Source organism: Dama dama, chromosome 14 (assembly GCF_033118175.1).
Source record: "Dama dama isolate Ldn47 chromosome 14, ASM3311817v1, whole genome shotgun sequence".
Taxonomy (NCBI): Eukaryota; Metazoa; Chordata; class Mammalia; order Artiodactyla; family Cervidae; genus Dama; species Dama dama.
In genome coordinates, this window is record NC_083694.1 from 73,691,825 (window position 1) to 73,717,868 (window position 26,044).

The following is a 26,044-nucleotide window of genomic DNA, read 5'->3' on the forward strand; positions in this document are numbered from 1 at the left end:
ACAAGCCACAAGTCTGAAACACTGCTTCACAAAGAAATGAGAAATAATCATTGCCAGGGCTATTTCTCTTACTTTTGGCCATATTAAACACAAATCATTGACTACAAAGTAAACAGTTTTATTGTATTAATCAAAGTAATTCATATTTGATTCTACATCATTTCTTCACTCCCACTTTTATAAAATACTTATATTACATTATGGTTCAGTCAATTTACTGCATAGTGATTATTAATCCCAGCTAGGTTAACATTTTAGACATCTCTAAAAGTGTAGAAATTTGAATTACTATGTAATGTCTGTTAGGATAAAGTGAATATCATTAAAAAAAAATACCTAGAGTGTTTATCAAAAGAAATGTATCAAATTATTTCTAAATTCTAGGGTTGCTTTACAAATACTGTCTCTGTGAATGGGAAACATTTTTAAAGGTTTAGTTTCATACTTGAGATGTTTGAATTATATAAATTAATTTCAGGTTATGTTTATTTGGCCATCAGCTCCTTTCTCATGATCTGAATGACAATGATGGTAATGAGGAGAATGAGGAAGAAAAGAGGAGGAAATTTTCTAAAATAGTTACTTTAACTCAATAGACCACATTTCTAAAATATGAGGTTGTACTAAGTAATCTCTAAACTTATCCTCTGATCTAAAAATATGAGATTTTTTTCATAGATATGGAAAGCAAACAGATGGTTGCCAAAGGACAGGCAAGCGGAGGATTGTGTGGAACATCGAAAGGGATTATGAGGTCCAACATCCAGCCATAACATAAAAAAGTGAGGCTGATGTAATATATAGCATAGAGAATGAAGTCAACAATATCGCAATACTTTGTATGGTGACAGATGGTTATTAGGCTGATAGTGGTGATCAATTCATAATGTACATAAATGTTGAATTTGCGATGTTGTATGCCTGAAAGTAATATTGTATGTCAACTATATTTCAATAAAAATTAAAAACAACAAAATAAAATTATGAGAATTGTATGCCTAGGTTTTAATTTCCAATTTTTATGTAATATGTATGACCAAATTTTAAAAATCAATCCACAGACTATCTTAAGTACAAAAAAGTCAACAATACTTGCTCACATTCAAAGAAAATATTGATCTGTGCTTGATTTTCTCTGTGGTTATTTTTAAGGTATTTAAGTTGAGTTTGGGGATTAACAGATACACACTACTATATACAAAATAGACAAACAACAAGGACCTACTGAATAGTACAGGGAACCATATTCCATATTTTGTGATAACCTATAGTATAAAAGAAAGTGAAAAAGAATGCATTTACGTAAATATATATATATATATATAACTGAATAATATTGATGTACACTTGAAACTAATAACATTGTAAATCAACTATGCTTCAATTACAAAACTAAACCGTATATTAAATCCTCATTGGAGTGAACTGATTTTGTGTTACAGAGCATAGTTAGTCAAAAACGCTCATCCGTTCTTCACCAGAAAACTGTAAATCTTCTTACAGAAGCTCAGCCACTTACTATCTCTCAGAATTTAAGGAATTTTATGAATGTCACTGAGCACTTGTCTTCAATTTGAAAGGGAAATTATAACATCAACTTTGAAATATTTTGGCCAGTCACAAAAGATTATACATGCAAGCTCTAGTAAAAAAGATAAATAAATAATAGCTACTATAAGTAAAAAGATTTACATTTGTTTCTTTGTCTTGACATTACTAAAATTTATTAAAAACTTTTACTTTCAAATGTTATGTTCCTACAGTCTTAAATCTATCTCCCTTTTATATTTCATCAGGATCTGCATGCTATTACATGAATCCAGTTACATTTCAAATAGTGCCAAGTGTTCATATGATTTTACTGTATCAGTTACAAAAACTTTTAATATTTGAGAAAAGTTACTTTTAATAAAAAATATCATTTTCAAAAAGATAATTTTATTTCAATAGTTAGATTGCTATTTGTTCATAAGATTTCCAATGATTATAAATAACCATTTCGTTCTCATTGAGATAGAAATGAAGCTTCATCTATCGGTAGAGATAAGAAATATGAATGTGTTTTGAGAGGAAATACACCATGTGGTTTGAGATTGTAGTAACTGATTTTGAGTCTATTACATCCGAGAATATACAAATGAATAGATCTCTATCAAGACATAAACAGATTTGATTCTAACTGACTTGAGGTCCAACAGGCAACATGACTGAATCTAATCATGCGGTTTTGTGTAGAGTGTCGTTGTGCTGCTCATACTGTTCTTGAAGCTCAGATTTTTGATGCCTGAAATAGTCCAGGTTTTTAAACTACAGGGGCAAGAAGGAATAGGTAATGAGTTTCTTTAGAGAGATGCTGTGCTGAACCCAGTTTTTGTCAGCCAAGGCATTTCCAAGCACTTTAAATCTGGGGTAACACAGGATGAGTGTGCTGAGCTGGAAGAAATCCTACACTTAGAGCCACTTACTATGGGAATGCGTGCCCTTGAATGTACATTGTTAGAGAGTGAAATTGATGGATCCCCTGCACAGTTGATGTGAAAGCACTGATGTAAAGCCTTCACGGAACGTGCTAATTTAGACAGAAGCACCGCAACTGAGGAGGGGCCCACCATCATCCAGCATTTCTGGTTTGGATGGTGCGATGAATGGTTTTTTGGAGAGAGAGAGAGAAGAATTTGAAAACAGATATTTTGTAGCAGCACTAATTACTCCAGCACTATTTGTTGTTGTTGTTGCTGAGTTGCTAAGTCGTGCCTGACTCTTTGCAACCCCATGGACTGTAGCCCACCAGGCTCCTCTGTCCGTGGGGTTTCTCAGGCAAGAATACTGGAGGGGGTTGCCATTTCCTAGGCACTATTTACACCAGCAACCTAAATGTCCATCGACATATGAATGGACAAAAAGATGTACATAGATATACACGCAAACACACAGACACATACATACATATAAAATACAACCCAGCCCAAAAAAATAAATACCATTTAAAGCAACGTGGGTAGACTTATAATACTAGGTGAAGTAAGTCAGACAGAGAAAGACAAATCGAATATGAAATTGCTTATATGTGGACTCTTAAAAAAATTGCTATGAATGAGTTTATTTACAAACCAGAAATAGACCCACAGATATAGAAAATAAACTTACCACAGGGGAAAGGTGGAGAGGGATAAACAAGAGTTTGGGATTAACATACACAAACTACTATCTATAAGATAGATAAACAGCAGTGTCCACTAAATAGCACAGGGAACTCAACTCAAATTCTGAAAAGGAATACATATTAATACATAATGCACATATACATACGATGTATCATTTACATGGTATATATAATGTACATGATATGGAATGCATCACATGTATATATTTCAATAAAAAGATACTTTGTTCATTGGCAAAACGTTTAAAGATGAATTACACAAAGATAGGAAACCTCATTTTCAGAATATGACAGCCTGTGGAGCATTCCCTGAATACTCTGTTCAACTCTTGATAATAAATTAGAAGAGTTGACATTGTTTCTGAGATAAGAGCAGGACTCACTGGAGAAACATATGAATGACAGACGATGCTCTGGTTCGTCACGGGGCCGACCGCTGAGTCACCAGCTGTCACCGCAGCCACTCACGGGGAGGCTGACGCGTGTGCCCCGAATTATCACAGCGGGAGCAGAGAGAACAGGCGACGCGAGGGAGGAGTCTCTCGTGACAGCAACCACTCTGGTAGTCATTCCATCTTTTGGGAAAGAAGAGGCTGAAATAACTCGGGTAACACTCACACATTTAGCCATTCGTTATCTTCAATGACACTTTAATCAATGTGCAATGAGGAAAACGGTGTAAAAGGAGATTGAACTCACCACACTTAAATTATTCAGCTCAATGTCTTGTGAGTAGTCCATCTTTTTCAGTTAATTTTCCCACAGAGCTGCTCCCAGAAAGCCTACTCATGTCTAAAAGGTTCTTGAACGTTACTTTTAATTTCCACTCTTGATGGAGATACTCTTGGCAATCAAAAACTTCCTGTAGCTTAAAAATTTAAAGGCACTCTTTAAAGACACAAAAAATGCTCCATGGCAGCAACTACAAACACAGCTGAGTGTTTGTACATTTGGGGAAGGATGAGGTCATGTGAGAATGAGGACTGCCTTTGCAGTCATATGCCCAAGGTAATATTCACCATTGTTATCTTTATTCATGCAAACAAACACATTATGTGGTACATGTATTATATCTGGGGGCTTCCCAGGTGGCTCAGTGGTAAGGAATCCATCTGCCAATGCAGGAGACATGGGGTCAATCCCTGGGAGTGAAAGGTCCCCTGGAGAAGGAAATGGCAACCCATTCTAGTATTCCTGCCTGGGAAATTCCACGGACAGAGGAGCCTGGCAGGCTTCAGTCCAAAGCGCTGCAAAGAATCAGACACGACTGAGCAACTGAGCATGCACACACACGTGTGTGAGATTATATCTGTATTTATCTTTTATCTATCTATCTATCCAACACACACATGCATGCACTTCCTCTCAGGAGTTGCATACTTCTTGTCTTAATTAAGGAACCAAGGTATAGCGGGTCTTTTCCACATTAGGAATAAGCAGTTGGAATGAGAGCTTCAATTCCCACTCATAAGCAGTGCCTTTCCCCATCCTATTCTGGTGCAAGTTCCCCACCAAAGTCTAACATTTCTCTTTGAATTCTTTTACCTTTTCTCTGTGGAATGAAAATGTGTCCCCTGGAAGAATCCTCACAGGGATAGAGAGATGGCAGTAAGTTCTCACGGCTGCCTTCTGCAGGCCCTTGCCGTCTCAAGGGCAGCAACATCAACAGAGACCTTTTGCTGCTTATGGTTCAGTGGGCCCACTCTTGTTCTGGGCAGGCCACAGAGACAGTACAAGTTTGAGAAGCTGCAGATTGCACTGAAAGTTCCCTAATATCTGAACAGCCAGGAATTAGGTAGAACGTCATCTGCAAACAAGTCAGCTCAACATTTGACTAATACATGACATCTTACTTCATAAAGGTTACCTTGTATGCTGGGTGGTTTTATTCTACAATTATTCATTTGTAGAAATTTCACTTTACAACTTATTTTTAACTTTTATTACTTCCCCTATAGATTTTCAGATTTCACATTTATTAGATTTAACCTTTAAAAATAATGAGATATTTAATACCAAAAATAATTAAAATAATCATGCTTTTAATTGGTTTGGAATGTATTTGCTTTATTTGTCTTTCAGTTATATCAAATTTCAATGTTTAAATGTAACAAAAAATTTAATGTGGAGTAATAGGACTATACTAGGAAGACTTTAATTATTTGTGTGTGTTTTTATATAACTGAAGTCAAGAAAGGCTAATAATACCAGATACTCTAGTAAAAACCCAAACATCTTTAAATTAAAGCTACTGCATTTGTATTATGCTATTGATCTAAAGTTAACCTACTATAAAATTTAATGCAATATATAGACTTTAAGAATATTATGAATACTTAAGGTAACACTTATAAATATAGTCAATGAAATGAAAATATCTTCCTATTACATAATCTAATAAAAAATAAATGTATGGTTTAATACAGAACAATTACAGGTTAGTTGTTAAATGTAAAACTTACCATACTTATTTATTCATCAAATATTTACTGATAGCCTATTATGTTCCAAGTATTAATAGTTATAATTTATAACATGACATATCATATGTAGTACAGTTGTTTTTTAGAGTGTTCAGAGAATTTTCATATACAGTATTTTATTTGAGTCTCAGACCAATCAAATGAATTTCTTAAAAATAAATTCTGGATCCAAAATCTATAATTCTTTCCTCTAGTATATCAGGCTGACTCTATTGAAAATCCCCAAATTTCTATAATATTTTATATAATTAATCTTCTAAGTAGAAAATAATACTTAATCCCTACTTTCTTCTTTCACTTGTCTAGACAATAAGAAGTTTTGTAGCTTGGAGAAAGGGTAGGGCTAAAGAATACCACCACTAGGAGCTGGTTTTAGTGTGATAAGCAATAAGTGACAGTCACTCAGTTGTGTCCAACTCTTTGCAACCCCACGGACTGTAGCCAGCCAGGCTCCTCTGTCCATGGGATTCTCCAGGCAAGAACACTGGCTTCAGGTTAACTGCAAAATTCCATCTTCTGTTATATACCACACGGTATCCTAAAGTTTCATCAGGTGCAAAACAGTTGGGAAACACAGTTTCAGAGTTCATTTATGGCTTCAGTGTCCACAGCATGCAGTGGTGGCAAGAACACCAAGCTTGAAATAGATGGCCTGGCTTGGACTCTTCCTACACTGACCAGTCATGGTATCGGACACGTCACTCAACCAACGTCCACCTCTCTGAATAAGGCTGTTTCTGCTGCTGCGTACTTATGACAGTGATGATGACAAGCTCATCAATACTGGGAGCTTCTCTCTGAAGCCCCTCACCTTGATGCTTAAAAATGTATCCTGTTTAATAAAACTTACATCATGGTTTGACTTGGTGTGTACACCTATCATGTGCAAGGGTACACATACAAGCGTATAGTGTGGACGTGTACTTTGACACACACAGATCCAATGTCACTCTATCAGAAAGTGTAGTTTAAAAATACCAGGGTTTAAAATTTATAAGTAAAAGCAAAAAAATCTAGAATAGCTAATACAGCGTTGAAGGAGAGCCACAAACTAGACAACTGACATTGCCCAACTTCAAGATTTAGTACAAAGACATAGTTATCAAGATAATGAGGTGATGGTGAAAGAATAGACCAGGAAATCAATGGAACAGAGAGCCCAGAAACAGATCCACATGTATATATTCAGTTGATGCTCACCAAAGGAGCCAAGCAATACAGTGGAGAGAAAATAGTCTTTCAACAAGTGATGCTAGAACAACTGGATATCCACATGAAAAAAAAAATAATCTAAAGATAGATGCTTAGTAAGAATTAAGGCAAAGCTAGTGGAGATGATGGAATTGTGGTTGAACTATTTCAGATCCTAAAAGATGATGCTGTTAAAGTGCTACATTCAATATGTCAGCAAATATGGAAAACTCAACAGCGGCCATGGGACTGGAAAAGATCAGTTTTCATTCTGATCCCAAAGAAAGGCAATGCCAAAGAATGCTCTAACTGCCGCACAATTGCACTCATCTCACACACTAGTGAAGTGATGCTCAAAATTCTCCAAGCCAAGCTTCAGCAATACATGAACCGTGGACTTCCAGATGTTCAAGCTAGTTTTAGAAAAGGCAGAGGAACCAGAGATCAAATTACCAACATCCGCTGGATCATCGAAAAAGCAAGAAAATTCCAGAAAAAACATCTATTTCTGCTTTATTGACTATGCCAAAGCATTTGACTGTGTGGATCACAATAAATTGTGGAAAATTCTGAAAGAGGTGGGAATACCAGACCACTTGACCTGCCTCTTGAGAAATCTGTATGCAGGTCAGGAAGCAACAGTTAGAACTGGACGTGGAACAACAGACTGGTTCCAAACAGGGAAAGGAGTACGTCAAGGCTGTATATTGTCACCCTGCTTATTTAACTTATATGCAGAGTACATCATGAGGAACGCTGGGCTGGAAGAAGCACAAGCTGGAATCAAGATTGCCGGCAGAAATATCAATAACCTCAGATATGCAGAGGACACCACCCTCATGGCAGAAAGTGAAGAAGAACTAAAGAGCCTCTTGTTGAAAGTGAAAGAGGAGAGTGAAAAAGTTGGCTTAAAGCTCAACATTCAAAAAACTAAGATGATGGCATCTGGTCCCATCACTTCATGGCAAATAGATAGGGAAACAGTGGCTGATTTTATTTTGGGGGGCTCCAAAATCATTGCAGATGGTGACTGCAGCCATGAAATTAAAAGACGCTTACTCCTTGGAAGGAAAGTTATGACCAACCTAGACAGCATATTAAAAAGCAGAGACATTATTCTGTCCACAAAGGTCCATCTAGTCAAGGCTATGGTTTTTCCAGTAGTCATGTATGGATGTGAGTGTTGGACTCTAAAGAAAGCTGAGTGCCGAAAAATTGATGCTTTTGAACTGTGGTGTTGGAGAAGACTCTTGAGAGTCCCTTGGACAGCAATGAGATCCAACCAGTCTATCCCAAAAGAGATCAGTCCTGGGTATTCATTGGTAGGACTGATGTTGAAACTGAAACTCCAATACTTTGGCCACCTGATGTGAAGAGCTGACTCATTTGAAAAGACCCTGATGCTGGCAAGGATTGAGGGCAGGAGGAGAAGGGGACAACAGAGGATTGAGATGGTTGGATGGCATCACTGACTCAATGGACACAAATCTGGGTCAACTCTGGGAGTTGGTGATGGACAGGGAGGCCTGGTGTGCTGCAGTCCATGGGGTCTCAAAGAGTCGGACATGACTGAGTGACTGAACTGAACTGAAGGCAAAAATAACTATGGATGTAAAAGTAAAATGCAAAGCTATAAAGTTCCCAGAGGATAACAGGAGAAAAATCTATTAATAGATTACCTTGGGTATGATCTTACCTTTTTAAATATAATACTTAAGGTACAATCCAAGAAAGAAATAATTTGATAATCCTGGACTTCATTAAAATTAAAAAATTTTGCTCTGCAAAAGACACTGTCAAGAGAATAAGAGAACCACAGACAGTGAGAAAATGTTTGCAAGAGACATAGCCAAAAGAAATATTGACTTTTTTCCCTGATACAGCACTGTTATCCAAAATACACAAACAATACTTAGAACTCAGCTATAAAGAAACAACAACCCAATTAAAAAGTGGGCAAAAGACTTGAGCAGACACATCATGAAAGAAGGTATATATAGATGGAAAATGAGCATATGAGAAGATGCTCCATCCCCTATGCCATTAGCGACTTGCAGATTAAAACAACAATGACATACCACCTATTAGAATGGCCAAAATCCAGAACATTGACAATGCCAAACGCTGGCATGGATGTGAAGTCAGAAGAGTTCTCATTCTCTGCTGGTCAGAATGCAAAAATAGTACAGTCTCTTGGCAAGACGGTGTCAATTGATTACAAAATTAAACATATTTCTACCACATGATCCAGCAATCATGCTTCTTGATATTTACACAAAGGAGTTGAAAACTTACGTCCACACAATAGCCTGCATATTGATATTTGTAGATACTTTATTCATAACTGTCAAAACCTGAAAGCAACCAAGATGTCTTTCAGTGGGTGAATGGATAAATGAGCTGCGGTATTTACAGACAATGCCATACTGTTCACTGAGAAAGAGAAATTAGCTACCAAGCCGTGGCAAGACAGGTTGTTGTTGTCGTTTAGTTGCTAAGCCGTGTCCGGCTCTTGTGAACCCGTGGACTGTAGCACACCAGGCTCCTCTGTCCGTGGGATTTTCCAGGCAAGGATAATAAAATGGATTGTCATTTCCTTCTCTAGGGGATCTTCCCTATCCAGGGATCGAACCCTCATCTCCAGCAGTGGCAGGTGGATTCTCTACCACTGAGCCACGTAGGAAGCCCACACAGGACATGAGGAAGCATATTATTAAGTAAAAGAAGCCAATGTGAAAAGGCTATGTGCTGTCATTCCAAGGACATGACTTTCTGGAAAAGGCAAAACAGTAGAGACAACATATACAGAATAGGTAAGCAACAAGACCCCACCGTGCAGCACAGGGAACTACATTCAATATCCTGTGATAAATCATCATGGTATGAAGAAGAATATATATATATGTGTGTGTATATATATATATATATATATATATATATATATATATATATTTATTTATTTATTTACAATGCTATATATATTATTAACACAACCTTGTAAGTCATCTATACATCAATTTTTATGAAACAATCAGTAGATGCTAGGAGTAATGGGATTGGCGTGGAAAGGAGTACACAGGTTGAGTATAGAGGATTTTTAGGACAGTGAAAATACTCTTTGACACTGTAATGAAGCAAATGCATCATTACACATTTGTCCAAATCCATAGACTGTACAACATCAAGAGTGGATCCTAGCATATGGGCTTTGGGGGCTTACGATGTTTCTGTGTAGGTCTGTCAATAGTAACAAATGTAGCACTCTGGTGGGGAATGTCCATAACAGAGGAGGCAATGTTTGAATGCAGATGGGGGGTCTACGAGAAATCTCTGTTTCTTCCTGTCAATGTTGCTGTGAACTTAAAGTAAGCCTAAATACAGTCTTTAACAAAAGTCTGTATTGGCTGCTGTGTGAAATGAAGACAAGAGAACACCAGAAAACAATTAGAAGGCAACCGCCTTGGTTGAAAGGGGAAATAACCAAGGCTCAGACTAAACCGGCGCTTCCCTGGTGCTCAGATGGAAAAGAATCTGCCTGCAGTGCAGGAGACCGGGGTTTGATCTAAAGTAGTGACAGTGGAAATAGAAAAAAAAAAACTGAATACATTACAAATGTTTGCTGGAAGTAGAGTGACGAGAAAGCTGCAGATTGCAAACAGAGGGTGTGGGAGAGAGAAGCATCAGAGCTGACGCTTAGCTGTGTGTAGGCAGCTAGGTATGAGTCTGGGTCAGGTACAAGGTTGCCAACATATATATCTGTGGTTTACAGCAAGCATCATATTTTTTCAAAGATTTTTTTGGATATGGACCATTTTTTTAAAGCCTTTATTGCATTTGTTATAGCATTCATTGGGTTTTTTTTTTTTTTTTTTTTTAATGATTTTTGGTGTTTTGGCCACGAGGCGGGTGGGATCTCAGCTCCCTGACCCGGGATTGAACCCGTACCCCTTACACTGGAAGGCACAGTCTTAACCACTGGACCACCAGGGAAGTCCCCAAGCATCAGATCACCATCCTAAAGTGCTTGGGGATTTTATGGGAGCGTTTCTTGGATGTCACAATGATTGGCAGGCACTACTGATATTTGATTGGCAAGTGGCAGGGGATACTAGGTGACCTGAAATGTGGGCGACAGTTGGGCGAAACAAATCATTCTCCCATGTCTGTACAGCTTTTCAATGTTCCCGTCAGTGAAATACCCCAGACAGATTGGCCATAAGTACGTACACGATAATCCTGGAGTGTTTCCATAAGAGATTACAGAAGCCTAATAAGTGATGAGAAGGTTGTTAGGAGAGGAAACCCTAAAGAAATATGATGTGTGAAGCTCATGAAGTAAATTTACTCTCTCCTCCACATGTTCTTGCATCTCCAACCATGCATTTAGTGGTTATGGGTTCTGGGGCTGCAGCAAGGCTATCGATGAGACCAACTGCAAGTATGTGACAGATGAAACTCCGTGCAATGGACTCAGACTGAGTATTATTTAAGAATGCTGTTTACAGAGGATATTCATTAATAAACGTTCTTACAAGACACTTCAGATCCTTCCAAGATAAGATAAGAAGTCTACTAGAGTGGAAATCCCGCGCAGAAATGCGGCATTTGTTTCTGGGCTGCCTGTGGTTTCTCAGCTTTGCTGGGATCCTGTCCCCGAGATCCGATGGATACTTCCTCTGCTGCCTCGCGTGTTACCACTTCTTCTCAAATCCACCCCCTTGTCCCTGCCTCCTGAAAGCAGGATTCTGTCTTTCAGAGCACAGTGCATGCCTGCATGCTAAGTTGCCTCAGTCGTGTTTGACTCTTTGCAGCCCCCTGGACTGCAGCCCACCAGGCTCCTCTGTCCATGGGCTTCTCCGGGCGAGAATACTGGGGTGGGTTGCCGTGTCCTCCTTCCGGAGATCTTCGGAAACCTTGAACCCAAGTCTCTTGTGTTTCCTGCATTGGCAGGTGGGTTACTTACCACTAGCACAACCCAAGGACTGACAAATTGTATGTCTCTATTTTTACGGTGGAATTTCAAGAGGGGAAATATATTTGAGATTTTGAGATACTTTACTGCTACATCATACCATACAATAACTGAGGAATTATTTTGATACTAAGAAAAAAGGCACTGCTTCTTCATAGGATATCAAACATTGCTCTATCTTGGCCAGTTTTCTTACTTCCATTGAGGTTATTTCCCTCTTCTTCTTACCATGTACAAATGAATTGTATTTATTGTAACTTATTTGAAACTAGTTTTTGTTCTCATGCCCATTTCTACCTGTTTGTACTTTCATTTTCCTTTACTTCTTATATGGAACAGCTTTTGATTGTATCACTTCTCCTAAATCTGAACCCATTCATTATAAGCAGGTATAAGGATTACCTATGCCATGTCTTCTAATAAAGACATGCTTAAACATTTCCATGTGAAAGATTTTATTTTAAATTAGTTTCATTTTATTTTTTCCCTTTATCTTTGAGTTAGTCATCCTATTGAATTTTTTTTATAATTAAGTCTGGGGGTAATTTACATGATCTATAAGTTTTATGCAGGGATAGTAGAGAAGGAAGTATTAAAGAAGGCCATGTCATCTAATAGAAAGCATTAAGTCCAGCAGGAATGAGATGTACTGATAAGTGTCATTTCAGCCATATTACAAGAAAAGCTCATCCAGGAAATGTCATAGCCAGAAGATAGAGGACGGCTGACACCATGCTCTAAGGGACTCTAACGTGTAGCTCTGGGGTCAAAGGGGCAGACCAGCAAAAGTGATGGGAAGGAATAGCCAAAGAGGTAAGGGAAAAAACAAGAGGTATCAATTCATGGGAGGTCCAAGGAAAGGAGCCTCTTCAGGAGGAGGCTGGGTTTCTTTTGTTGAAAGCTGCTGAGAAGTCAAAGATGAAGGGGTCAGTGTCTTAGGATCTGGCAATACAGTGGCTCCTGGTGACCTTGACAGCAGTTTCCATGAAAATGTGGGGAAGGAAGATCGGAGTCATTTGAAGAGTTGATTGGAGGTGGAAGCAGAGATAAAAAAAAAAAAAATCTTTCAATGAAAATAAAAATTGCATCTAGTGAGAATTTCAGAACATGGGGAGATTTTTTTCCTAAGATGTCAGATATTAGAATATGGTGCAAAAAATTAAATTTTAGCAGCTGAATCTTCTGATTGTTTAGTACACATTGTAAAGGAGAATATTATATATGTTAAGATTTTTAAGATAATATAATTTTGAATTCTGGTAAAATAGGCATAAATATTAAAATGGAAAACTTGGAATTCAAATAAGAAAAGAAATTCCCTGCCACATAGAAGGCACTCAGCATGTCTTCAAACAAATAATAAATTATTTATAAATGATCGACATACTATGGTTTGTTGGAAAGGACATAAATCCTGAGTCTAATTTAGATGGTTTCAAACTTTCTGTTGAACTATATTTAACTTTGTTACTTAAAAGAAAGAACAAAACGTCTCCCTTTATTTTTTATCATTTTTTCTTCAAAAAACAAATAGATACATACTGACTATTTGATTAGCCATCTAAGTAAGTTTAAATATCAAAACATTACAGAGAAAATCATGTGTCTACTTAAAACCTCAAGTTGATAAATTATACAAAGACATTTCTTTTGTTTTGAAGCACCTAACTAGTATTTTTTGCAAGTATTTTAAGTTCTTGCTTTAACAATATAAAATTTACTTTTCATTTATGTTTACATTTAATATAAATATAAGTGCAAAATAAATGTAAATGTTAATTCATATATTTAGTATAGATGCATAATGCAGAGTATGCATGATATAAAATTCTATATAGATATAGAATAGTAATATAGAATTCTCTATATTATATATGAATTCTACAGTTCCAGTAGAATTTTGCCCAATCAGATTTTCTCTTTAGGCAGAATAACATAAAATACAGTAATAAAACTGATAATAAAAAGTCTTTCCTGGCAAAGCACTTTCTGTTGATCACAATCATGCAGCCTGGGGGAGGATGGCTTTTATGACACCTGTGTGCTTAGAGTTACTTTAAAATGCAAAGTCAGGTCAGCTTGAAAAGTGGAGACTGAGCTGAAAATTGATTAGAGGTAAGAGATCCTTCAGGTGCCTTTGTCATATTTTGGAGAATGTTATTCGAAAGCTCAGTTATTAAAGGACTATATAAGTAGTTAAATAAATAAATCTATGTGAACAGAAGGTGTTTGTCTAACTGAGAGTTATTGGAACATACATTTCACAAGTCACTTAGACCTAATGCAAAGCGGGTAATCAACAGAAAGGTTTGAGTTAGGTCATCCTTAAACACGCGCCTACTTCCAAATTGTCCCTGTCGCTGATCTTGGCCTCATCATAGTCTGCGTCTGGCTGAGGGTCTGCAGGTGTGGCCGCGGTGCTGAGAACTGACCTGGGTGTTGCTTCTGATGACACCGCGCGCGCTGCATTCCCACGAGATGATGGGCTCCGCGCACGCCCCACAGGCCTTTCAGTTAAAATCTCAGCATCGCTTTACTGTTCGCCACACCCTCCCAGGAGCTCTCCATATGGAAACACCCAATTTATTTCTAAGAGAAGTCTGACTTAGACTGCTTTTGTGTTAGTCCAGTGAACCTGTTAAAGGTATGAATATTTTTATGGAGACGATCATAAACTCAAGGAAAACATTTCCTCAGTGACTAACTGAAAACCTTGGAGGAAAATTAAATATTTATAACATAAAAATTATGTTATGTGTAGATCCTATTATGTGGAAATCGAACAATAAGTTTATTTTATTCTTTGATAAATTTGCTACTCTTAAAAGCATTCCTTAAAATGTGCATTATCTCTTTTAACATCGGCATTTCACTGCCTCTGTCCCCATCCCCAGGACCACAGACACGTCATCCATCAATAGACATTCCCATGATCCTAAAAGTCCTCTCTCTCTCTCTCTGTATCTCTGTCTCTCTCTCTTTCTCCACTTTTCCCTCTCTGTCTCTAAGGAGTACCATATACCCTGGTACATATTGTACTACACTTTGGGAAGTTCTTCAAGATCTCACACAATTAAAATGAGCTTGTTCCTTCCTTAGAAATGTTTCAAGTTTAATTTTCTGCAGTTTAAGTTTGTTGACAATGAGGAGTAGCTATATTTATGAACACTCTGGAGAATATAATCCATCCTATTTAGAATGCTAAATTATTTATAAATGTATTCTAGACAATGTATTGATTTTTTTTCTGTAAATAATCAATTGTTCTGGGATAGAAGCATATTACCCTCCATTTCATATAATGCAGTTTGCAGTTTATGCCTAGATTTTCAAGTTCAGCCCTCGGGGGTTCCTTTCTGGATTTCTATGTTTGAAAAAGTGTTTATTTCTATAAGTAAAAATGAAATGTAATCATCATTTAGTTTGTAATTTAGCTAGCAACTTCTACTATTTTAACAAAATGTAGCAGGTACTTTGTGAATCCAGATCTCTGTAGTATTTGGAAAAGCTTATAAAATCACCTGCTCCATCTCTTCAGATGTGATGGATAAGAAAGCTAAGTTCTGACTAGTGAAATAATTTCTTCAGGATCATGAAGATGGTTAATAGAGAATTTTTCAAAATTAACTTTCAAATGAAAAGTGTGTTTCATCAACTGAAAGTTTTATTAATGAAACAAAACACTTAAAGTAAAATGAGAGTCATTTCATTGTAGATGCACACATAAACTACTTTTTTGTTTTTAGCTGCTAAGCCGTGTCTGACTCTCTGTGACCCCCTGGACTGTAGCCCGCCAGGCTCCTCTGTCTATGGGGCCCCCGGGCAAGAATAGCGGAGTGGGTTGCCATTTCTTCCTCCATGGGATCTTCCCGACCCAGGGATTGAACCCAGGTCTCCTGCATTGGCAGGAGGATTCTTTACCAGTGAGCCACCAGTGAAGCCCATAAACTACTTACAAAATAAAATTATTATTTCACACACACATACACAAATACACACACACACACATACATATATATGAGCTTGAAATTTTCATTTCAATTAAAAGTGTCAACATTCTTTTTCTTCTAAAGTTTTACAGGAGCAGTGTTCTAATTGTGCTCTGAAACATGCCTTTGGCTACATCTGCAGCAGAGTCACTACATAACAATCCCAATCCAATTGTGATCAGATGGACAACCTTTCCACATTTGTACTACAAGTGCAAAACACATTTATATTGAGTTGTGGTCTCGCAGGACAATGATGATGGGGTCTAGACAAAGCTCGGAATAGCACTTCGGTAAACTCGCTCCTGGCTATGAAGAAGTAGCCTTCAATTAAATCAGACACACTGTTGGTCTGACTGTGAATCAAGAGGAAAATTCTCACACGGATGCTCACAGTTTAATTTAGTCCAAGAAGAATAAATTTCTAGGTACAGTCTTTATTATAGATTCTCATAGCTACCTCTTTATTCCCATGGAACATGTAAATCATTTTGTTTTATGGATGAAATTGATGCTTGAGTATATAAATATTTCAAATCTTGCTAGAGTATTTCAGAAATGCTTTTAGATGTAGGATTTCATAGCCTGCTAACAAAGCTGGGGTTTAATCTTTAATAATCGTGCATCATAAATTGAATTTATCTGCTTGTTGGGTAGCTCAGTGCGTGCTTATACAGTTTTAGTATTCGGGGAGTAGCTATGTGAATTTTATTAAGCAAATGGTCTCTGCAATGCAGAGTGGTGTCCATTACAGACGCAACATCAATCTGATAGCTACACGGAGAAAGGGCAGAATCAGCAAGGAAATAGATGTATCAAGCCTTGAATCACTTTAGGAAAGGAAATGTTACTGTTTTTCAGTTTTATTCAGGACTGGAAAATTTTAATGTATTGGGTTCAATGAGCAAAGTGTGAATAAAGTAATAGCAAGCTATGTTACAGATGTGTTTTGAACAACCAAGAGTTGGAGAGAAAAACAGGAAACTAACGCTGGTCTCCTGCTGATGTGGCCTTTTTTTTTTTTTCTTTTTTTGTACACACAGGAAAGGTTAGAGTCAGTTTATGTGACCCCTCTTCTCTGTCAGACCAGGCCCCTTAACTGCCGCATTCCCCGTCCTACCCAGGACACACTGCCGTCCACCCCACTCTCCCACACGACACCGCATCAGTTAGATGGCTCCGTTTATCCGGTGTCCGCAACTCGAGTATTTTTGTTATGTAGATCTTAAAAATACATACCGTTGTTATTTTAAGTATTGGTTTATTGCTTAGACACTAGAAAATAAACACTTAGAAAAATAACACATAAAGCCACTTATCGTACAGAATGAAGTAAGTCAGAAAGAGAAATACAAATATTGTATATTAATGCATATCTACGGGATCTATAAAACTGGTAGAGATGAACCTCTTTGCAGGGCAGGGATAGAGACACAGAGGTAGAGAATGGACGTGGCCATGGGGTGGAGGAGGGGAGAGCTGAGAGAGCAGCTGACATACACGCACGGCCGTGTGTACACTAGACCGCCAGTGCAAATCTGCAGCACCCCACAGGGGGCCCCGCCGCGCACCCCGCGATGACCTGGGGGTGGGCTGGGGGGTGGGAAGGAGGCCCAGGAGGGAGGGGACAGATGTACACATGCACCTGATCACGTGGTAGGACAGCAGAAACTCGCACAACTATGCAGAGCAGCTACACCCCGAGAAAATAAATAAGTAAACACAAGCAAAAAACCACATTATTCAATGGCACTTAGTCTTTTGTTGGGCATGTAGGCTATATCTCACCAGTCTCATCATTTCACAAAAGGCTAAAAAAAAAAAAAACTTAAAACTTCTCTGCCATTTTAAAATTGCATTTAGATGTTTATTAAAAGCAGAAACCAACCTTTAAAAAAAAAAGCAATTTGGAAAAAGCAGATAAAAGTCAATGCTAGGTTGTTTATCAAGCATGCTAGTTTCTAATCTGGGTTTGCTTTATCTGAAGTGAACTTCCTTCGGAGAACATTACCAGTAGTGGCTACTCTGTGACTTTAGTCTTTCTAGTTTGTGATATGGTGTAACAAATCTGCACATCAGCCATACCTGGTGACAATTAACTTTGTCTATAAATAGCTTAAAATTTGAACCCTTTCTATGTAATATTGATTTAAAATTTTGCTAGGCTTTCCCATATAACAAATGTGAATAATTTAAGTTTATATGGCTTAATCATAGACATGTAAAAGTATCTGGAGGATTAAATATATTTATAACTAGCAATATGAACAATGGAGAAACTGAAATGTATCTTTTCTATTTCTGCTTCTTTGATTTACTGGTACATCGCTTTGAAAAGACATCCTCAAAAGCAGGTAACTTACTCTTCCCATCCCAGAACATAGTGCTTATTTGCAATGCAGAAATAGTGCACAGACTAGGGCCGCCAAGCGGGAGTGGGGCTGGGATGAACTGGGAGACGGCGAGAGACATGGACACACCGCGGAGCCTGTGGATGGCGGAGATAACGACCCAAGGCACAGCACAGCGGACTCTCCCCTGGCGCTCTCTGCCGATCTAAATGGCAAGGAAATCCAGAAGAGGGGACATGCATATACACATAACCCTTTCACTTTGCTGTACGGTGGAAACTGGTGTAGCGTTGTAAAGCAAGTGTACATCAATACAGTTTCAAAAACAAACAAAAGCAAGCAAAAACAGCAGGTAGCTTAAAGGGACCGCACAAAGGTCATCATGCATGCTGCATCGCTAAAAGTACAGACCTGGTCACTTGTTCCAAATGTGATTATCATGTTATGAGCTTAACCAATAGTTTCTTGGAGAGTCAGAGAGGACTCCATCCAATTCAGAATTTTCATTCTGTACAGACGAGTATGTATTCTATTTGTACATAAACTGAACGCGTTGACCTCAGCGCGTTTGACCCCACAGACTGTAGCCCACCAGGCTCCTCTCTCCATGGGATTCTCCAGACAAGATACTGGAATGGGCTGCCATTTCCTTCTCCAGGGGATCTTCCTGACCCAGGGATTGAACCTGTGTCTCTTATGTCTCCTGCATTGGCAGGCTTTTTTTTCTTCTTTTTTTTTTAAACCACTATCGCCACCTGGGTATACCCAACCAAAATTTTTATTTATGGTTGAATAATCCTGATTCTTCCAAGCTTTCTTCTCTGATCATTTTCCTAAGATATCTTTATTCTAGTCATCCTTTTATAGATAAAAGTCAATGTAAAATTATATTTCAAAATCCTTTTGAAGAGAGTATAGTACATATAAACATAGCATTTGTCACTTTTTTTCTAGCTATGGAATATGGCTCTTCCTTCAGTTGAACAATATTGAATTTTTTCATTAGTGTGCAAAAAGCATGGCTCCTATGATTCGATGGCATCACCAACTCGATGGACATGGGTTTGGGTGGACTACAGGAGTTGGTGATGGACAGGGAGGCCTGGCGTGCTGCGGTTCATGGGGTTGCAAAGAGTCAGAGCGACTGAACTGAACTGAACGAAACCATTTATATCCCAGTGTGGAAAGACACACATCATTTGATGTTATCACAGATATACATTTTCAGTGTTACCCACTCAGCAGGGTATATTGAAAGTGTGGAATGGCAAAGAAGATAATTCAAATTATGTAAAGTTTAATTCTCTACCCCATTAAAAATTTGAATGAGATTCTAGTAAATACATGAATGCACATTTCCTATCAAAAGTGACACCTTAAGAAACTGTTACTGCAACAGTGCACTCAATTTCTAAAACAAAATGAAAATGTCTTCATGTCTATACGGTTCTCCCACTTTAGTGGAGTTGTTTCTTTCTATTTTCTATATCTCTCCGTAAGAAACCTCTCCTCTTTCTACTCTCCCAGGTCCCTAAAAAACAGCACCTGCAAGGCTCAGTGGTAAAGAACCTGTCTGCCCAAGCAGAAGACACGGGAGATGTGGACTGGATTCCTGGGTCAAAGATCCCCTGGAGGAAGGCATGGCAACCCACTCCAATACTCTTGCCTGGAGAACCCCATGGACAGAGGAGCCTGGGAGGCTGCAGTCCACAGGGCTGCCAAGAGTCAGACATGACTGAAGTGACTTACCACACATGCATGCATAGTTGATCTAACAATATTTTATTAGATTTAGGTGTATAACATTAGTAATTTGATATTTTTATATACATTCAAGGATCAGTAGCTATTTACATAAAGCCTGCAACTTAAAAGACAGAGCTCAAAATAAAAAACAAAATGAAATAAGTTTTTGGAAGCAGAGACTATGTATGGAAAAAAGGTCAAAATCTTTTATTTATTGTAAGTGTTGTTAAAAGTCAGCAAATATGCTACAGAAATTTTAAAGATAAAGTTGAAGAAATTTCCTGCAAAGTCGACATATGAAATTTCTGGGGGAAAAAAAGAGAGAGAGAGAGAAATGGAAAATTAAGAGGGGGAAAAAAGAAGAAAAGTCAAAGAGGTACAACATCCCAATAATAGAAGTGCTAGAAAGAAAGATAAAGACTGAAGGCAGAAAACCATCAATTAAATAATTTATGTATATTTCTCACAACTGAAATGTGTGAGACTGATGGCTCTGACATGAGTCATCAGATGGAAGGAGGGCCCCCGTATGCTCAGCAAAACAGCGCAAAACTGATTCCAGTCAAGGTATAGCCACATGAAATTTCAGAACACTGGAAGCAAAGATAAGATTCTGCCAGCTTTCCCCGGGGGGGAACAATATACAGGGGTCACACGCAGAGGAGAAGGAATCAGAAAGGCTTCAGGCTGCTGAAGAGCAAATCTAGAGATGGGAGACAATGGAGTGATAGCTACAAGATTCTCAGGGTAAATTAATACAGGCCCGAAGCTCGACACCCAGCCAAGCCATAAATCAAAGGTGAGGGACGCGACACTCAGTGTGGCCAAGGTAATCTATCTTGTCCCCCTCCTCAAGAAGCTACTGTAAATTCTGCTTCATTAAGATGAGGGTCTTCCCAAAGGTGGGGGTGCTGGATGCAGGGGAAACGGAAAGGGGGCTTTGAGGGCCGTGATCAAATGGAAATTCCAGGGACATAGCTGTGTACAAGGCATAAAGGAAAGTCCGTGCAGAATGAGGCCGGTCAGGAATCCTCAGAACAGACGTCCCAGAAGGCGAACTTCACTGCTCAACTGAGAAGTACTAGGAGGAGGTTCAGACAGTGGGCAGAGAGACTGGATCTGAATTAGTGTTAGTATATGAAAAAAACACATATCCGAAAGTAGGACAACTGTTAACTCCAGAGGATGAAAAATTGATTAAGACAGGAAAATGCTTTCAGTATACAATATGGGTCAGGAAAGCAATTACTTATTCATAACTATGTAATCACTGATCTAACCAAAGCTATGCAAACTATATTAAAAAGGTAGGATGCGTGTGTGTGTGTGTGTGTGTGTGTGTGTGCACGCCTGGTGTACATTTGTGGTAAGAGCAAAGAACATAAGAGTGAAAGACAGCTAAAAATCATTGGTGGAAATAGACAATACCTAAAATGTGACAAAAAGCCAAGAGGTAGCCATATAATCTAGCTAAAGTATAAAAGTATATACCAAAACAACCAGCTAAACTTGTTGAAAATGGTTGCCTCTATATCAGGGAAAAGTGAAAATAAAAGTATTAGTTGCTCAGTTGTGTCCGACTCTTTGCAACCCCATGGACTGTTGCCTGACAGGCCTCTCTGTCCATGGAATTCTCCAGGCAAGGATACTGGAGTGGGTTGCCATTTCCTTCTCCAGAAGATCTTCCCAACCCTGGAATCAAATCCCGGTTTCCTGCATTGCAGGAAGATTCTTTACTGTCTAAGCCACCAGGGAAGCCCTTTAGTCAGAAAAACTGGAGATAAAAGGCAGAAGGAGTTCGTTATGAGCCTGAAAGGACTTCTTGACTTGTCTGGCTTTGTGTGTGCATAAATAAGTTTAACAGAAATTAACAGCAATGTTTTAAAAATCAAACTGAGATCCTGGCTTCAGGATTTCCCAACCACACAAATTTTTAACACTTTTATCTCTACCTTAGCCATGTATCATCACATGATCACACTTTTGACATGGTCGTCAAGTGAGGAAAATTGTATTTCCAGTGATTTGATTTTAGATCTAAATTCAAAACCAACCTTTCAGCTTTCCATCTCATATGCCTTTCAAATATCTGAGCTTGTTATCCTCAGCATGATTTACAGTACTTTCCTACTGTGATTCTTTCCTATTTCCTATCCTCAGAGCTTTCTGCCTTTCCTTGACCCCTTAATCACCCTACGCTACATACTTAGCCATCACTTCTGCTTCCCTAAGAGCCAAGGGACCCTCGGCTGCTCCCATTTTCTCCAGTGTAGACCTCCTACTCCTTTCTAGGCAATAGCCTTGGGAAGTTCCAAAAGATCTTGAGACAAGAATGAACTCCTTTACTAACTTATGTAGATGACCATTCTATCCTATGGGCCTCAAAATAGTGCTGTCACCCCCTTTTTCATATTTGGTGAATAATTTTAATTTCTCGACTTATTTTCCTTTATAATTTTTCAACTTTCCTCTCCTAGCTATGAAAATATCCCTTATATGTTATCATTTCCTATCCAGAAAATATCCTGGACTTTTTTTTTTTTTTGAGGTCAGTTTTTTTAATGAGGTCAGTTCCTTCTGTGTGTGTGGTGGGCAAAATTCTAATAAGCCACCTCTTTAGCACCAGAATTCCTGGTCTTCGGCATGTGCATACCTTCTCCCAGGTATTCGATCAAACACTTGTCTAGGTACTTCTGTGAAGGGATTGCCATGATGTGATTAATGTCTTAGATCTTAATCAGTTCAGTTCATTTCAGTTGCTCAGTCATGTCTGACTCTGTGACCCCATGGACTGCAGCATGCTAGGCCTCCCTGTCTATCACCATCTCCTGGAGCTTGCTCAAACTCATGTCCATGGAGTCAGTGATGCCATCCAACCATCTTATCCTCTGTCATCCCCTTCTCCTCCTGCCTTCAATTTTTCCCAGCATCAGGGTCTTTTCCAATGAGTCAGGTCTTTGAATCAGGTGGTCAAAGTACTGGAGCTTCAGCTTCAGCATCAGTTCTTCCAATGAATATTCAAGACTGATTACCATTAGGATGGACTGGTTTGATCTCTTTGGAGTCCAAGCTACTCTCAAGAGTCTTCTCCAACACCACAGTTCAAAAGCATCAATTCTTCGGCACTCAGCTTTCTTCACAGTCCAACTCTCACATCCATACGTGACCACTGGAAAAACCATAGCCTTGACTAGACAGACTTTTGTCAGCAAAGTAATGTCTCTGCTGTTTAATATGCTGTCTAGGTTGGTCATAGTTTTTCTTCCAAAGGGCAAGCATCTTTTAATTTCACGGCTGCGATCACCAACTGCAGTGATTTTGGAGCCAAAGAAAATAAAGTCAGCCACTGTTTCCACTGTTTCCCCATCTATTTGCCATGAAGTGATGGGACCAGAAACCATGATTTTAGTGTTTTGAATGCTGAGTTTCAAGCCTAACTTTTTCACTCTCCTCTTTCACTTTCATCAAGAGGCTCTTCAGTTCCTCTTTGCTTTCTGCCATAAGGGTGGTGTCATCTGCATATCTGTAGTCTTAATCAGTTGAGTTTTAAATGAAGAGCTTATGAGGGCACTGGTGGCAGTGGGGGGTACTGACCTAGTCACATGACTCCATGAAGAGCAAAGTTCCCTCTCGCTGGTTACAGAAGACTGAGTCAGAGATTTGAAGAAACACTGCTTGAAGATGGAAAAGAATGCATGCCCAGGAATGCAGGGAGCTTCTTAGGCTTCCCTGGTGACTCAAGACAGTAAAGAATCTGCCTGTATTGCAAGAGACCCAGGTTCGATCCCTGGGTGGGAAAGACCCCTTGGAGAAGGGAATGGCAACCCACTCTAGTATTCTTGCCTGGAGAATCCCATTGGCAGAGGAGCCTGGTGGGCTACAGTCCATGAGGTAGCAAAAGAACTGGACATGACTGAGCAGCTAACACTCCTGGATCTTGGAGCAGCCCCTGTTAACAGCCAGCTAAGAAATCATGGCATCAGAAAGGAACTGTCTTTAGCCAAGAACAAGAATGGGCTTCTGAGCCAATTGCTCCCAAGGCCCTCTAGATGAGGGCCCAGCCCCTGGGAACCTTGACTGCAGCTTTGTGAAACCCTGAGCAGACGGCCCTGCCATCATGCTGGACTCCGACCCACAGAGCTATGAGCTAATCAGTGGGCTTTCGGTTATACATTTTTTGTATCACAGTATAGAAATCTGAAAATAAATGATCACTGCATGTTTCTGAGCTTTCAAATCAATTCCCTCCTTGATTTGAACATCCAGTTTATCATTAAATCACTATATTTTAATATTTTGCACAATATCCTTTTTATTTACCTTTTAAAAACTGGCAGTAACTGATCCCAGCACTTGACTGCAAGATAAGATTCCACATATGCAACTTTCTATCATTAACCTCCGTCACTAAACCATATAAATTTAAATAAAACTGGGATCTCCAACGCAAGAAGTGGACATTTAACTAAAGATGACTTCTGTCATTGAGTAAGCCACATTCTTTACATGGTGGCCAAAACCACAGTATTCTCCTGTCTGCCCATAGTATTCAATTTTCTCTCCTTGAGAAATTTTAGCTTTGAACTGTTCCTCTGGAAATACAGTGTGGACAGTAAATGTTAATGACTCTAAACTTACCAATACTACCACTTCTGGTGGCATCTTCTCCTGAGAGCTAAAACCTGCTTCCTTGTAGAGTCTGTGGTTCTTTCATTTTGCTTAAAGACTAGCTCTAGAGAGTGGGATACACACACACTCCCTCCTGACCCTTCATCCCCCCATCTCTAAGTACGCAGTGGTGTCTGAAGTCAGTGAGAGTTTGCCTTCTGTACATCAGACGGAGTCTTTGCACATGTCCTTATCTTTCTTGCCCTCAGGTTGCTGTTAAAACAAAGATGCAGTTTTTTAAGGAACCTCCATGCTATTCTTCATAAGGATTGTATCAATTTACATTCACACCAACGGTGTAGGAGGGCTCCCTTTTCTCCACACCCTCATTCCAGTTTTTGAAATTGGGTCATCTGTAGTGATGTGAACGGACCTAGAGTCTGTCATACAGAGTGAAGTAACTTAGAAAGAGGGGAAAAAAATCACACGTTAGCACATATATGTGGAATCTGGAGAAAGAGTACAGATGCCTCTATTTCCAGGGCCGGCATAGAGACGCAGATGGAGAGAGTGGACTGTGGCGGGTAGCCGCGGGAAATGGCGGTGCGGTGTCGGGGAGCTCAGACTGGCCTTCTGTGATGGTGGGAGGCAGCGGGCGAGGCCTCGAGGGAGGGAAGGTAGGCGTCCATACAGCTGATTCACTTCCGTGAAGAGCAGAAGCTAAGGCAACACTGTGAAGCAGTTATACCCCAGTAAAAACAAACGAACAAGTATGTGGGAAGGGGATGGACCCATGCCACCAAAAGGACGGGTCAGGGTTATTCCCAACCACTACATGGTATCAGTTTTCCTTTTCTCTCTTCATTCACTGTCTCTGACCCTCCTCTCAGTAGATACCTTCCTAGGACATCTCCTGGATTTTTTTTTTTTTTTTTAATCATTGTAAACATCTAGAGATTCATAGTTTATTGCACTTTCTTTCACAGTCTTCAAGTTTATAATCTGAGTTTTTGAAAGAAGCTCCAGTTCTGGTGTCTGATTCTGTCCATCATCCCACTGAAATAGATCATGACATTTCCTTTTTAAATAAAGGGAATAAATTATCCTCAATCAATGATTAGCATCTACAGTTCTTGAGTGTACATATCTGAGAGGCTACTTATGTGTGAAGCACTCTGTGGCCCACAAGGAACTTTACGTGCGTGCATGCCAAGCCGCTTCAGTCATGTCCAACGCTTTGTGACTCTGTGGACCCTGTCATCCCCCAGGCTCCTCTGTCCATGGGATTCTGCAGGCAAGAATCCTGGAGTGGGCTGCCATGCCCTCCTCCAGGGGGGCTTCCTGACCCAGGGATAAACTCATGTCTCTTATGTCTCCTGCTTTGTAGGCAGATTCTTTTCCACTAAAAGCCACCTGGGAAGCCCCCACAAAGAACTTTAACCAGTACCAAACTCAGTGGAAAATAAGACATGTACAAATAAAATAAATTACCAGGAAATAAGGAAAATTTTGATAACACTGAAATGACTGTACAAAATCCA